The sequence below is a fragment of the Malaya genurostris genome, chromosome 2, assembly GCF_030247185.1.
Source record: "Malaya genurostris strain Urasoe2022 chromosome 2, Malgen_1.1, whole genome shotgun sequence".
NCBI lineage: Eukaryota > Metazoa > Arthropoda > Insecta > Diptera > Culicidae > Malaya > Malaya genurostris.
In genome coordinates this window covers 348,181,038-348,198,142 of record NC_080571.1, presented here as the reverse complement: position 1 = coordinate 348,198,142, position 17,105 = coordinate 348,181,038, and the positions used below count along the sequence as shown (strand labels likewise).

General features: G+C 36.3%; 1 protein-coding gene across 3 annotated transcripts in view; it reads right to left on the bottom strand.

The window, feature by feature from the left end:
* Positions 1 to 17,105, bottom strand: part of LOC131432048 (protein nubbin-like) — a 330,150-nt gene that overhangs the window by 144,079 nt on the left and 168,966 nt on the right. The window lies entirely within an intron of this gene.

The window sequence follows — 17,105 nt, the reverse complement described above, 5'->3', positions numbered from 1 at the left end:
CCCGAAGAGGCGAATGACCTTAAGGTTAAAACCTCTATAATCGAAACAAAAAAAAAAAAAACAACGAATTGATGATTCTGAGCAGTGTTTGGAGCTGTTATATCGAAATAAAACCGATTTTTTCGTCGATATATAACAATGGACGAAAAATGGCTCCATCACTTCACTCCGGAGTCCAATCGACAGTCAGCTGAGTGGACTACACGCGATGAACCGAGCCCAAAGCGTGGAAAGACTCAACAATCGGCCGGTAAGGTTATGGCGTCTATATTTTGTAATTCGCATGGTATAATTGTCTTCGACTACCTTGAAAAGGGAAAAACCAGTGACTATTATATAGCGTTATAAGAGCGTTTGAAGGACGAAATTTAAAAAAAAAAACGGCCTCAAAAGAAGAAAAAAGTTTTGTTTCATCAAGACAATGCACCGTGTCACAAGTCGATGAAAACCATGCTGAAATTGAACGAATTGGGCTTCGAATTGCTCCCTCATCCACCGTATTCTCCAGATTTGGCCCCAGTGACTTTTTCCTGTTCTCAGACCTCAAGAGAATGCTCGCTGGTAAAAAATTTAGAAGCAATGAAGAGGTAATCGCTGAAACTGAGGCCTATTTTGAGGCAAAGGACAAATCATACTACAAAAATGGTATCGAAAAGTTGGAAGATCGCTATAATCGCTGTATCGCCTCTGATGGCAATTCGCCCTTATTCTGAATAACGACGTATTGATTTTTCGATCGAATGTGGTTCGATCGAATCATAGCTACCTTTGATTTTGCTAGCGTTATGGGGAATACAAATGAAATACGAGGGAAAAAACGATACGACGTTATTCAGAATAAGGTCGATTATGTTAAATAATAAAAACGAATTTTGGCATAAAAAATGTGTGTTTCTATTAAACGATACAAACTTTTCAGCCGAACTGTTAAATGAAAAAAAAATTGTTAATGTTAATTGTTCAAATCCATATTGTTATTGTCATATTTTCTCAGAACGTGTGCTGTGTTCTTATATATAAAAAGAGCTCTCTCACACAACCTGCATTATGTAGGGAAATTTTGAATAGTAATAATATTAATAATAAGAGTAGCAAATTGAGAAAAATGTAATGAAAAATATAGAATTGTATTCATTTTTGCAAAGAAAAAAAACTTTTTTCGATCAAATTCGGACAAACTTCTCGGGCAATCTGTCGCTCTGTTCGATAAAATCTGCTAATCGTCGGAATCGTCAATAATACATAGCAAACATGGCATATTCCATAGTTACCAAGGCAACCTGAATTGAACAGTTATAAAAGTTGGTGTGCGGGAAATCCTAATTCATTCTACATTTGGACGGAGAAACGATAGGAGCTCTGATATGAAAAAAAAAAATCTGCAATCAGCTTTTCACCAACAGATCAAGTTTTTACCAAGTCATCAGTGGCATCGATCTTCGTTGCTAAGAGCAACCAATTACTGGTGCGCTATCTCAGGAGGCTACGGTATAACGGACGGACGGACGAGCGCGTATCATGGTTGATCTATTTAAAAAAAATACAAATAGGTATTTTGAAAAGAAGCTTTTAAGTTACACTTCAATATTTGGCACTTCATTGAACTATTTTGAAAGTTCACCGCGACGCGAGAGTTGCGTTATTTACAGGGTGTCCCACTGAAAATTTCTAATTTAAAAATACAATATTAAAAAAGTGGTTTGATAGATTTCAATAATTATTGAAATTTTTATGAAAAAGACTGGCTTGGCAGTATTCAATCTGATCCACCAAATTTTTTTAGTACATTTTAATTATTACTGGCCTTATGTCATAAATAGCAACTAGAATTTCGTGCTTGAGGTCTTCAATTGTTTCTGGATGGTTGGCGTAACATTTATCTTTAACCGCTTCCCAAAGAAAATCATCCAGCGGCGGATCAAATTGCAGCTTCTCGAATCACCAGTTTTGCTGATTATTCGATTATTTCGTTGGCTGTGTGGCACGTAACGCCATCCTGTCGAAACCAAACATTTTCCATAAAAAAATTTCATGAATCAATATTTCAAATAAATGTCTAATCATTGGAATCAGACCGTTTTTTTTTTATTATTGCATTTTTAAACTCGAAATTTAACCCAGTATATTCCCATCGATTTTTTTTTGATATTCAGCATTTCACTAAAAGGAAATCGATATTGGTAAACATCAAAGAGATTTGACCAATTTGCCCTGTTTTGAACGAGAGAAGTACGTACAAGTATTTCAATTAGTATAATATCTGATCCATTACAAGCTACTGCACCTAAAAGCACAAACATTTGTGTCGTGTTTTCTTTACAAAAGAGGGGGAAGAGGGGTAATCTATGGATGTATTTCGTAGATTATAATCGGTTGTGAACTCAATGGGTCTGCCTAAAAACAAATAACGGAACTCAACGGCATTCATCGAAAATTTAATCCAGCATCGCTGGCAACAAAAAAGGTTCTTTTCAGAACGCCCATTATCAACAAAAATCATTTCTATACCTTCGTTATATGTTATTATATTTAATATAGTGCCTTTAAAAAGCGCCGTTCAAAATTGTAACAAGTGTTAAGGTGAAAGCTAATATATTTTACACACTCTGTAAACTAATATGATTTTTAATATAGTTAGAGGAAGTGACCCAACTATCTTCGTAATCACATTAATCCGGTTATAAGTCTGACATTAGCCACCCGCCATTTCAACTATTGTCGGTACCCAACCTTAAAAAAATGAACTGAAAAATCCTGACGAACGAAATCGTTGACATAAGAATTTGCGAAAATAATACTAATCGTTTCGCTGAATAAATGCAGTTTAATCTAACACAACACATCGTACGTATTCATCTCTGCACGAGTACCAAAGAATGATTCAATGCAAAAAAGTGCATCCTGAATTTATCACTATCGGGATTATTCAAATCAACGAAACGTGTTCTGTTTGAATGCAAAAACTAAATTTCCGAAAGATCTGTAAAAATCGGAAAACTCCCGAAAAATCACGAAAACTAGTTTTAGAATGATCATCGTAAGGATTAATTGAGTTAAATGAAAATGTAAGAGAACTCCATTGGCTAGAATTGCACGCATACGTTCAATTTTAAAAATTTCCTGATCAAAATGTCGTAGTTTTTACCGATGCGAAATAAAATCCCAAGCTCGTTGAATCATAATAAGGTTATTTTCTGATAACAAAGAATTTGTGCTTGTGGTAATCTGTCGTTTGAGTAAAATAAAGCAGATCATTTGGAAAATTTAACTGAATCGAATTGTTTACTTCTCGTTAAAAACGAAAACACTTTTATGGCATATAATTAAATGTCTTGTCTGTGAAATTCAATGAAATCAGTTACAAAACAAGTGACATGGTACAGTTGTGTAGGTTTTAGTTAGAAAATTTAGATTTGCAAATTTACATGTCTTCTTTTTTTTGGTACTGTGCGAAGTTCCTTAAGGGGGGGGGGGGGGGGGGGGGGGGGTGGGGGGGGTGGTAGGGTCTAAACAATGAAAAAAATCATCATTTTTTGCGAATTTTTTCCAGAATTATCGTTCAACAAAATTAATTCAAATGTTTTGCATGATAAAAAGCATCATTCGAACAACATTTTGTAATTTTTTCGTGGGAAAATATTGAGAAATAAGTCGGTGAAGAGGTATTTTTGAGAACGCTTCTTAAAAATCATGATTTGCGGTGTCCACTGTATCTCAGCGCAGACTAATCAGAAGTGAACAAACGAACGCAGCATAGTTAGAGTGGAAGTTTTTCTAGACCCCAACGTTTCTGTTTGATTTTTTTTTAAATTTTTTGAATTTTTGGTGGTTGTTCAAAGTGAAAACTACGATTTTTCACGAAAAAATCCGCCATTTTGTAGCTGTTAAACCTCCCCAAAGTAACAAACAACGAAAAGGAAAACGTTGGGGTCTGGTTTTTTATATGTAGAAAGTGTGTGCAAAATTTGAAAAAAAAAATGGTGCAGTAGTTTTTGAATGACGATGGACACGGACTTTCCAAATCTGCTTTCGAGGAAAACGCGTTTAAAGGTTTTACCTTTTTTTATATATATAAAAAATAGGTATAGAATTCGCTCAAACTTTCGAAAAATTTTCCGAGGCCCGGAGGGCCGAATGTCATATACCAATCGATTCAGCTCGACGAACTGAGCAAATGTCTGTGTGTGTGTGTGTGTGTGTGTGTGTGTGTATGTGTATGTGTGTGTGTCTGTATGTGTGTTGTCAACTAAGAGGTCGAGATCTCAGAGATGGCTGGACCGATTTTGATCAAATTAGTCGCAAATGAAAGGTCTCTCCGTCACCCAGAACGCTATTGAATGGTTTTGAGATCGGATGTTTACTTTTTGAGTTATACGAAGTTTTATGTCAAAATTTTCAGTTTTTTGACAGTATCTGTCACAATTGACCTTGAAAACAGAATATGTTTTCAGACTTAGATTTCGCACGGTAATACCTATCCAACAAGCCATAGATTGTTGAAATCCGTCCATTTTTAACGGAGATATCGATATTTTTGTGTAAGCCTTATTCCAGTAGAAGGAATTTTGAGCGCTGTATGAAAAAGCAATGCTTGGGAGCAACATGAAACACGATTTTTTATACTGTTACATATAATTGTTTCTAAGTACCAAAAAGACTGTGTATTGACAATTTGCCTCGGACTGTGTATTGACAATTTGCCTCGGACCAATTTTAGCACGGTTAATTTTTGGCAACATAATCTTTCGAATATGGCATATGTAAAAGATGATACCAGCATTATCGAGTTGGAAGTAATTCCATAATTATATTGATTTAAACTATTTACAGCAATAAATGCTGGAAGAATATGACTTCCATATACCATACGACTCAGTTCGTCGAGATCAGCAAATGCGTGTGTGACAAATAATTTCACTCAATTTTCTCGGAGATGGTTGAACCGTTTTCTACAAACTCAGATTCATATGAAAAGTCGTATACTCCCAAACAAGGTTCCTGAATTACGTTTGGATCCGACTTCTGATTGCGGAACCACAGGATGATATGTGAAACGAAATTAAAATAATGCAATTAATTTTTCTCGTAGATGGCTGAACCGATCTAAGATTTAAATGAAATCTAAGAATCATCTATGATTCAAATGAGAGGTCTTAAAATCCTATAAAACCTCTTACTTTTTAGTAAGATCCGACTTCTGGTTTAGAAAATGCAGGGTGATTAGTATAAAAATGTTCATTTCACATAAATTAATCAGGTTTATCGGGTTTGCAGATTTGGATAGTCGATTACCAAATAAATTTATTTCAGTTTGAGTGGCATTCGTTTTTGGATTCGGAATGTACCCCCAAATTTTAATTCGCACTACAATTTCTCAAAGATGTCTACACACTCCTCAGGTGAATTTAACTGATTTCGGCTACACCGATTTTAGAATTCCGGTTCCAGTATCGAATCGATTCTCAAAGCTCAATCATTTTCCCAAAAAAGACCAAATCGAACTTCAAAAACAAAAATTCAAATTACAAGACTTAAGGTCCCATACAAAATTGGTGAATTTTATTCGATTCTGGAATTACAGATGATGAGTGTATAAATTTCATGTAAATTGTTTGGCGTAATAATTTATGGCCATTCGAATCATTTTGGGCTATGCTAATTCCTGAATACAGGCTCTGGAAGTACCATAAATAATGACGAAAAACTCTAAAGTGGAACTTACTTCGACATCTCATGGAATGTTCAATCGATTGTCGCACGCTAAGATTGAAATTCGATATGTTTTGCAGTTTCGACATTACAGGGTAATGAGTGATTAAAATCTCAATTTGCCGTTTAAAACGACGATAATTAAAATAATGTCATGAGAACTAAAACACATAAGAATATCCATGCAAAAACACATGCGTATTGATAAAAAAAGGTATCATCTCACTGCTAGGTGGATTAATCACGTTTTTGTTTATAAAATCAATGGAAACAATTAATTACTCCAGGGAGCCCGTAGGGTTTAATATTTTCACAAAATCATTTTTTTTTCTTTTGTATTCTTTTATAATGAAACATTTCAAAAATGTTTTGCCAAGTTTTTAAGTCGATCAAAGCAGAAATCTTGGACCTGTGTGCCGAGCACTTGCTTCTTCGTAGAATGAGATAGCCATAGATAAAGGTCCATAACTTCCAGAGTTTCGTTCCAAAGGGCTTGAAAATTTCACGGAAAATTTTTCAAATGTTTTACTATAAGGAAATATAAAGAAAATAATAAATGATTTTTCAAAAGTGTTAGACCCTACCCGCCCCTTAATGCAATAGGTTTGTGTTTCACAAAATAAATTTTTCTAATTACACAAATTCATAATGTTACTGATTGTTACTGTAAACAATTTCCAATATATGTTAGCAGCAAGTTTACCTTAAAATATATATTGTCTAAAATGCAATTACTTTAAGATAACAAAAAAAAACACCGAGAACGAACCGAAAATAAATATAAATTGGAAGTAGAACTTCCTCAACTTCACTCGCAGCATTCCCCCCTTCCCCCGTTGTACTCCCTCGGATCCACAATAGGGCAGCTAAAGCTTTCCGCATGCCACTCATACACCGAACCGAAGATAGAATGTATAATTTAACCTATTTCTCTCCCCCCCACCCCCGGTCACGAAACGTCAGACCCTTCTCAAACGACCCCATATATATTATAACGAGATGCCCACCGGTTTTTGAATTTCCATTACGAGGAAGGAGGGGGGGGAGAGCAGTATTGTGACATGCGCGCGCCCCATCGTTTGCTGTTTCATTCTGACAAAATATTTCTGTTTCCTTCTGCTGCCAGCATAGCTCTCCCGAAGAAACGCAGCTTTTCGATCGATAAAATATACATGCCAAGCCCTGCTGAGAACAGAACGCGCGCGATTCAAAAGCGTCGCTCGTTTCGGTCGTCGTCGTCGTCGTCGTCATCATCGTCTTGTGTACCATATTATGTTGGCTCTCTTTCCCGCATCGGTGCGATATCCCGAGCCCAGATAGCATTTGAATGTTAAAGCATAATAGTAAAAAGGAATCATTGCTGCCTAGCGCGATTGTGTTGGTATTCGAGCAGGCGAGCATTAGCTGTTATATACCATGCATTTGAATATAAAGAGCGCACCGCACCGAAAACCCTTTCAACACCACAAAAAGAATAAAAAAAATAAGAAACACCCATCAATGCTAGCGCTCGTACCGAAAAACGGTGTGCGTGATTTGAATTTCACCTTTCACAACCCTTAGCAGGCGGCGCGCATCCTTCATTTTTTAGAATTTAAATTAGAGCTCTCGGTCGAGGCACGAGAATTTATCCAATCCAATCATAGCAGGCTGTCGTTTTCGCTATCGAGGTGTTGGTGCCGAACGAATCAGAATTCCTCGTTCGGGAAAAAAGGGTGCGAGGAAACGCTTTTTATGTAAATCAGCGCCTGCTGCTGCTTTATGATTCGGATAGCAGCAATGTGCTAAAGGGGGATGCCTACATACATACAAGTAAACGAACCGAGTTTGGGATTGCACCCAAAAGAAAGAAAAAAAAAGGGTGCACGGAGTTTTTTTTTATATGCGCTATTCAAATTGTATGAGCCTTTCTCAGATCGGGGGTTGACATATAAAAAAAAGCATGTCCTTGTAGTATACTATTGTGTTGGTTGGTTGGTGCACGAGGGAAATACCGGATTGGTTGGAAAATGCTTCGACCAATCAGAACAGGCTCCCCCGTTTTGCAGTGCTCTCCGAGGAACCGAGTCCGGGCGAAAAACCCCGGCAACGACAAAGCGGAAAACGGTATATTTATGATAAAATATGAAATTTTATATTCTATGCTTGCTTGCTCCGCTTCCCCTCCCGCGCAGATGCCCCCGACGTTACAGGCGACATCCACGTCCTTCTTCGGCCCGTTCTACAAACCGTTCCGCACATATAAGAAGGTGGATTTTTATAAGCGAAAACACATGCACATAGCTTCGTTTGACTGTCGTTTTCCTGCTGCTCGCCGAAGGATACAGCGGTGCGAAAGCGGAAAGTCTGGGGGATCTTCGAGTGGAAGAAGATTATTTTTTATTATTATTTTATACATTATGTATACCCGCATACATAAAAGAGTGGAAAATGGAAAATTTTTCCATTTTCTTTCCGGGGGTATCTGTTGAAAGTTTTTTTTTTGCTACTTCTTCTTCTTCTTTTCTTCGGTGATTTTTCTTTACTTTTGCTAAAAGTGGCAGCCGTTTCCTTAACGAGCTCTATTTGTGTTTTCCATTTTATTTTCCGACGAAGCCAAAGTCGGTGGCTTTCGTGAGGGCTTTTCGGGCTCGATATTGGAAATTGGTTTTGCCCGTAATATGAGCGTTAGTTTTTCTTCTTCTTCTTCTTCAAGCACTGTCCAAACTTTTATCAAGTGAAATTCTACTTCATCCGCTCATCCACTGAGAGAGAGAGATGGGTGGTAGTCTAATTTTGGGGTAGATGATTAATTCAAAACTGAAAAGGTGCATTGATGGAACTAAACGGGAAATGAGCTTTATAAATATTTTATTCACTTTTTATCCACTTATCTCAATATCAATTAGCTAGTGAAACTAAGCAGTTCCAGTATAAGCCAATAAGTAGACGTAAATTTTTCCTCTTAATCGTTTGATTAAGGAGAAAATGTCAGAAGGGAATCATGCTTAAAATTCTCCTGAGTCAATGAAACTTTGAAGTAATTTGGTCGAAAGTCATTTCATCGAATTATTATACAAAATATGAGAAATATTGACGTTCAAGCTTAGAAAGACAATTAGAAACCTTTCTTGAAGATGTTCAGAGATGATGTTTGACATGGCGACGTCCATCAATTTGAAAATGCTTTTCGATTTCATTGATGTTGTTTATGATTTATTGATGTTAATTCAAAGAATCAAGAGCTGCCTTGAGTCAAAATCAAGTCATAACATGTTCCACAGGAAGGAAGGAGCTTCAAGGTACTTCTGACCTTATGCAACTCCGGGCAGTGTTTCGGTACGATATGGACTCCATTAGCTTTACACCATTCCAATACATCTGTAGCGTAGTGACAAGATGCCAAAATCAGACCAGAATAGCGAGGGAGCGACTTGACACTATTCTCTATTTGAAGTCGCCCCAGCAGTGGAAAAAGTAGCAAGGAATGCGGCACTGGTTTCACCAGAAAGGCTTTTTGACACGAATACGTCTTACTTTACTATGGGGTGCCTATTCAAAATTTATCATGTGAGAGAGTGAAAAGTTTTTGATCGCGAATGTCTCTTGTTTGCTCCATGCAGGCGAAGAAATGTTTAGTTCGATTTATTATAAAATATTCAGTAGTATGAGATAGACTTAAATAACATTAAAAACTCAGAAAACTGTCACAGAATTCTGGTCTAGATTCAGAATCCAGAATATAGGCTCCGAACACAGACCGAAAATTCAGATCAAGAATCCAGGTCCAACGTTTAATTCTAGGTTCACAACTCAGGTCTCGAATTCATGTCTAGAATACAGGTCTAGATTCTAGGTCATGAATCCATATTCAGATCCAGCTCCAGAATTCTGGTACATAATTTGGTTCCCGATCTAAAACTCAGGCTCAGAATCAGAAGGTTTAGAATTCAGGTCCAGAATCCAAGTTAAAGTCCAGAATTCAGGTTCAGTATTCAGACTCGGAATTAATGTCCTGAACCCAGGTACGGAAAATCCGATCCAAGTGTAGAATCCTGGTTCAACCAGAATTCCGCTCCAGAATTCAGTTGAATAATACAAGATCCAAACACAGGCTTACCATTTCAAGTACATAATCCAGGTGCCGAATCTAGATCCTAGATCTAGAATCTAGATCCTTCAGATTCCATTAATTCAGAATTCAGATTCAGACTTCATGTCTATAGCTCAAACTTAGAATCCTGGTTTAGAATTCAGATCCAGAATCCAAGTTCATGTGCAGAATTTAGGTTCGGAATTCTGGTCCAGAAGTCAGGTCTAGAATCCAGTTTTGAATTCAGGTTCAGTATTCAGATTCGGAATTAATGTCCTGAATCCAGGTACGGAATCCAAAATCCGATCCAAGTGCAAAATCCTGGTTCAGCCTGAATTCCGCTCCAAAATTCAGTCCCAGCATTCCAAGTTCATAATCCAGGTTCCGAATCTAGGTTCACAATACAGTTCAATAACTTTTATCCATGTCCAAATTATAGAATCAGAATTCAGGTCTCGGTTTAGAACTTAGAAGTGGAAGTAGAAGTTCAGAATCCAGTTTCAGAACCTCAGGAGTCCAGATTTCATGTTCAGAATCCAGGTTCTGATCTAAGGTCCAGTTCAGAGTCCTGAATTACAGATCAAGGTCCAGAATCTAGATATAATTCCCATATCAAAGTCCGGAATTCCGGTCTGAGTCAGGAATCCCGGTCCAGAATTCAAGCTCATGGTCCGGAGTCTCACGTTCAGAGCAAGATTCTTATCCTGAAATTGTATCTGGATCTGGACTTGAACTTCCCATTGGCAGAGACCAGCAATAATGCCAAGTAAATCCAGGTACAACTGCTTTTTAAATGATCCTTTCTAGTGATATTCATGCCATCAGGTTATGCCTCCGACATTACCCACTCTTCTTTTTAAATTTAATTTTCGTGCTACTTTTTCATTTGACTCAAATTTCGCTTAAGCGATCTTCATGACCAACAAGGAAAATTTTCTTTTTATCAGTTCATAAATTTTACTTTAAATAATTTCTGAAATTCACAGCAGCAAAGTTTGCAAAATCGGGATCAACTTGTTCCAATTAGGATGAAACTTTGCACATCTTCAGTTTTGAGTATGCATTTTTGCTTGAAAGTTTCTTCTGATAGTTCTAACTGTTATTCGTGCAAAAAACAAATGGTGAAGGAGAAGGTTTGAGAAATTGACTGAATTCTCTGCAAAAAATATGCACCAAAAAGAAGCCAAACACTTCATCAAGATTTAAAAAAATAGTCGAAAAAATCCAATTAAAAAGAAGTACTTTTTAATCTGCTATTTTCAAGAATTTAAGTTCTTCATTATTATTATTGTTATAAATGTTATTTTATTTCACACTGGTTTTAACCAGTTGGTCATTCGACACGGATCTTAGATCTTCATGAAAAAAAAATACCAAAAAAAATTGTACAGGTCGAAAAAAATTAATTTACTCATACTAACCATTCTCCTGTAACATATGGGATGAAAGTCCTGGATCTAACATTAGTATTAACCGGAAAAAAGTTGACCTCAATAAAACTAGCGCCGTCTAGCTAGATTAATTGGAGTCAACTTTTTTTTCAGTTAATACTAACCTTTAAAAGACAGCTGTTAAAATTTCATGATCATGACATTCATTAGTTTGTGAGTTATTGTGCTAAGAGTGACGCTACTTTTGTTATTTTCAGGACAATGGATCGAAAACAAAATCGTTTTGAACGATCGATAAGTGAAGTCGCGTGAGTTAGCTGACATCGTAAAGATATCAAAAGAACGTGTTGGCTTTATATTGCATGAGATATTTGACTATTAGCAATAAACAGTTTACTAGCTTGGCTATTTTGAAAAGTCTCGTTTGAGTCGGATTGGTCTCTCCTTTCGAGAAAAAATAAATGGTTTATCATACTAAAGCCTAGTGCTAGTTTCATTTTAATCCGAGTAGGTGACTGATGATTCAGAATTTAATTCTGAACTTTATTTCCAAACCTGAATTAAGGAATCGAATTCAGACTCAAAATTTTTTCAACTCCAGCATGCAGATTCTGAATTATGAAATTCAATTCTGAATCTAGATTTATGAATTAAATTCTGAAACTGAATTCAGGAAGTAAATACTGAAACTGAGCTCAAAAAATAATTTATTGTTCAAAAGCTTGCTCCAAAATTGTGGTTCGAAGATCTAAAATTTTGTTCCAGAATCCAGATCCAGAATTCTTATCATGAGTTTTGTTCCTGAGAATCAATACTCTGGGTACGACTTCCGAACTTGTATTAAGACACTAAACTCAGTTCCTAGATTTAGTAAAGAAACCAATTCCAAACATTTAGTTCCAGAACTTAGAAAAAAGTTATTTCAATACCTTCGTTCGAGTGCGAAAAACGTAAGCAAGTGACAATGACTTTTCCAAAAGTTTGAGTTTTTTGTTTCCAAAAGTTTGAGAAAACTGAATTTTTGAGATATTTATAGTTATCTCACAATGTTGAAATTTTTATCATAAATTGCTGATTATATTTCTGATAACATGGAGAAAGAATTATGTTGTTGCGTTTCGTAAAACTCGATATATTCACATTTAAGTTCTACCCATGCGTTCACAGGGCGAATTTTGAAAATCCTCCCCATAGTAAAGTAAGTCGTATTCACGACACAATTCATTTTCTTTTCCCATTGCATACCCACTTTCTTATAGTCTAAATAATTACCTAAAACATTGCTAAAGACTTGAAATAAATCGGGCTAAACGCTTTGGAGATATATATATTTCTAAAAATTTCCATGAAATATTTGCTAAGGACCTTGATTGGATCGAGTCGAAATTGTGGATTGGCGGGGCAAATTGTTTCTGATTTTTTTTGTTACAAAGAATGGTAATGCATAATTTGAGCCTAGTCAAAATACGCCAAAAATCGACTTTGAAATTTAAATGGAATTACTAAATGATGATCTTAGAAAAACTGAAAAATTTTGTAATTTATGCGTCTTAAATACATATAAAAATGAGAAACCACCAATAGGTTATTGCTTTTCTAACCACAATATTATTCGATAACTACAAGAACATACTGAACGCAGCAACCTTTGCCCATTCAATTTCTGTCCATGGCCAAAAAGTTGCACGTGGCCTCAGACTCACCGTGCCTACTTCGATTGAACTTCTGTTCGAACTGTAAAATATGAATTACCTATTTTTACGGTATTTTTTTCTTTTTTTTTGGTTTTCGTAGCAATAGAATATAGAATTGCACCATATCACACTCCACCGGGGTGTGACGGTTTCAAAATAGCCTTAATAGTGATAATGAACAACACTTGAACAAAAAACGAAAGACAACCGACTTCCCCAATCAATTATGCACCCGCCAAAGTCAGGGGTTTGATCGTTATTACGAACAAACGGACACTTCTCATCTAGTCCGTGGGAGGGTCATTACCTCGGAACAGCATTGGGCGGTCGCTCGTGAGCTTCTCTCGTGAGTCGAGCCGTTTAATTCGATTGAAATCAGTCGTAATCGGACGAAACCAAAAAAAACCGAGCGATAATTAGTAGCATCGCCGAAATTTGCGGTTGTTTTATTCTCTCTGATCATATATTATTTCAATAATTCATTTCGGGGTTTTTTTAATTGCTGCACATATATGTTTTATTCTCCTATCCATCCTAATGACGTCTTATTAACTTTATTATGACTTACGCCATAGAATAATAAATACACTCGGAAAACGTGGCTAGTGCAAAAGTATTTACATGAGATAAATTCATATTGCGATTTTAAACCTGGAAGACGAAAACAGGTTCCATAAACTCTATTGCCTAAGATAACATAAACGGAAACTTGCACTGTACCCTGTACATAATTTGTAACAGGTGATATTTACCAACGAGTATATCAATACTGCTTAGCAATTTCACGCTGAGCCGAATTTGAACTATCGCTTGCAAGATTCTCCAGTTAAACGCGAGCTGTTACATCTAACGGATCATCCTGCGTTGCACGGTTCGGTGATGTTTGCTTCTCTCTCTCTATAAATTTAATTGATTTATGAGTTGTTGTCCAACGACCCAACGACCGAAGGTGAAAACATCGCCAGCACTCGTCGAGAACGGGTTGAGATATGTCATTTACTGTTCAAACCGAACACATCAGTAGGCCCTGCGAAAAGCGGAACCCATGTGACGCGAACATCTTGACATCGGAAAATTGCGCGCCGATTGCTTGGATTGGAATTAACACGTGCTTGGCACGATTCTTACAACCGTTATAAATGTCAGGAGTTCAGTATTTAGCCGCGTTGGGTCATGCTTTCAAGCTGCCGTATTTCTACGTACGGAAGAAGAGTTGATGTCATAAACAATGTGATGAATGCCACCCGACAGAACCAACCGATTTGGCTGGTGAAAATCCTTTCCATTGAAGACCGATAAAAAATAAACACAACCATACAGACAGTGGGTTCCCGGGTTCTCTACTGCTCTAAGGCGGATCGCAAAAGTTAGGGGACGTAAAGATGCCTCGGGACTGCAGCCCGTGCCATTCTGCGGGTTGTGCGTGAGGTTGACGGTTTCACCTTTTTTTTTCTTTCTTTCTTCAGAGTCCTAGAAGGTGTCACGCTCGAGCTAAGAAGGGTTGGCAATCTTCCCTATGGGCTCCGATCATCAAAGGAAAGGGGGTGGACCAAGGAACCGGTAAAAAAAAAAGTGAAATCGATTTCTTATTGTGCGGAGTTTGTTTCGCTTTTCAAAATTTAAGCTTTGAACAGAAATCTAGTTGCAGGCTGCCTGCAACAGCTCGATCGAAAGAGATATTATGTTAAAGATTTAAATTAAACCCGTGACAGCTTGGCGGGGATCAAACAGAAAAAAAGGATTTTCCTTGTTAAAGACGCAGACTGCTTTGTTTGAATTCCTTTGGTTGTAAGAAAGGCTGCCAATATCAACAATTACGATCCAAATGAAAACGAATTCAACTGATTTAGCCCCGGTGCATTGTTGTAGTTATATCAAAGGGAAAGAAAAAGGGAATCGAAGAAAAAATTATGGAAAGGAAGTGCAAGATGTTTCACTCAAATTTTTACCAGAAATTGAATCTGATTTTTTGTTGTTGTTGTTCGAACGTTGGCGAGGTAGAAATTAATTATAAAATTTCAGCTATGCGTTCAAGATGCAAACAAAACCGTTCAACTGAAGATAATGATTGCGCAAGTCTGGAAATATCCTTCGGAATCCCTCGAAATGAGCCTCTCTCTGTCTGGTCTGTCTCTCTCCGTATCAAACAAAAGCAAACGAAAATCTCTGTCGGAAAATATGGATAGTTCAAATATTGAAATTGAAAAATCAAATATTGATATTGTTCGCTTCGGAAAATTATCGAAATGAACATTTTCTCCGGAAAACCTTATTGACTTTTTCCCTAGTCTTTCAGCCGTTGGTTGCGTGGGTGGGAAGCTTCCTCTATTTCAGAGGACGCCATTCGCTTTCCCTCGTCAGATACTCTGCAAACGTGACGATAACGGTGATGATTGGAAGGGGATTTTAAATTTTTTATTTAGGGAAAGGTTATGCCATTGTCGAAATTTTCAAATTCGGTTCATTATTATAGCGAAACACTAAGCTGAGGCAGACATATAAAGTAAATTTTCGTACCATGATCTTGTCTGAAATGTTTTAACTACTCCAAAAAAACTGAGCTTTGCGTAGAACAATTGAATAATGTAATAAAGAGTGATTTATTTGTTGGTATCTTTTTGGCAACACTGTTTCTGACAGATCACGCATGAATCGTGTCTTGTGTCATTGTCAAATTTGTTCAGTTTGGTCTATAATTTTAACATGAATTGTCATTTGGACTAGTATTTAATCATGAATGGGCACTGGCAAAGTTGGAGGAAGATACACTTTTTTATCGAAACGTTTTATTCAGCGACGAGGCTCATTTCTAGTTGAATGAATACGTCAACAAGCAAAACTACCGCATTTGGAGTGAAAACCAGCCAGAAGCATTGCAAGAGCCTACCAATGCATCCCAAAAAAATCACTGTTTGGAGTGGATTATGGGCCGGTGTCAACAAGACCGTGCCACATCTCACACGGCACGCGAAACAATGACCAAATTGAGAGTCGGTTTCGGTGAACACTTTATCTCACGTTTTGGGCCCGTCAATTGGTCGCCTTTGAACTATTTCTAGTAGGACCATGTTAAGGCTCATGTCCACAAGCATAAACCAGCAACGATCGACGCACTGGAAGACAATATTGAAGCATTTATTCGTAAAAAACCGACCGATATTTGGGAGAAAGTGTGCCAAAATTGGACTTTACGCATGGGCCATTTAAAGCGAATCGGCGACCAACATTCGCATGAAATCATCTTCAAGCATTAAATTATATTCGCTCTCCAATTACAATGAAAATTTCATAATTTTTCTCAAATTTAAAAACAACACCTCTTAAAAAATCACCCTTAATTTGAAAACTATCAATTGAACGATGTAGAGTCAAATTCATTTAAACTTTGTTGATGTCCTCAATTTGTTACATTGTTTCATTCATCATCAGTCATAAATTTTTATAAATTCGATAAACACTCCTCTATTCTTCAATTTTTTATTCTCGTTTACTCTTTTACTCTTTTACTCTTTTACTCTTTTACTCTTTTACTCTTTTACTCTTTTACTCTTTTACTCTTTTACTCTTTTACTCTTTTACTCTTTTACTCTTTTACTCTTTTACTCTTTTACTCTTTTACTCTTTTACTCTTTTACTCTTTTACTCTTTTACTCTTTTACTCTTTTACTCTTTTACTCTTTTACTCTTTTACTCTTTTACTCTTTTACTCTTTTACTCTTTTACTCTTTTACTCTTTTACTCTTTTACTCTTTTACTCTTTTACTCTTTTACTCTTTTACTCTTTTACTCTTTTACTCTTTTACTCTTTTACTCTTTTACTCTTTTACTCTTTTACTCTTTTACTCTTTTACTCTTTTACTCTTTTACTCTTTTACTCTTTTACTCTTTTACTCTTTTACTCTTTTACTCTTTTACTCTTTTACTCTTTTACTCTTTTACTCTTTTACTCTTTTACTCTTTTACTCTTTTACTCTTTTACTCTTTTACTCTTTTACTCTTTTACTCTTTTACTCTTTTACTCTTTTACTCTTTTACTCTTTTACTCTTTTACTCTTTTACTCTTTTACTCTTTTACTCTTTTACTCTTTTACTCTTTTACTCTTTTACTCTTTTACTCTTTTACTCTTTTACTCTTTTACTCTTTTACTCTTTTACTCTTTTACTCTCTTACTCTTTTACTCTTTTACTCTTTTACTCTTTTACTCTTTTACTCTTTTACTCTTTTACTCTTTTACTCTT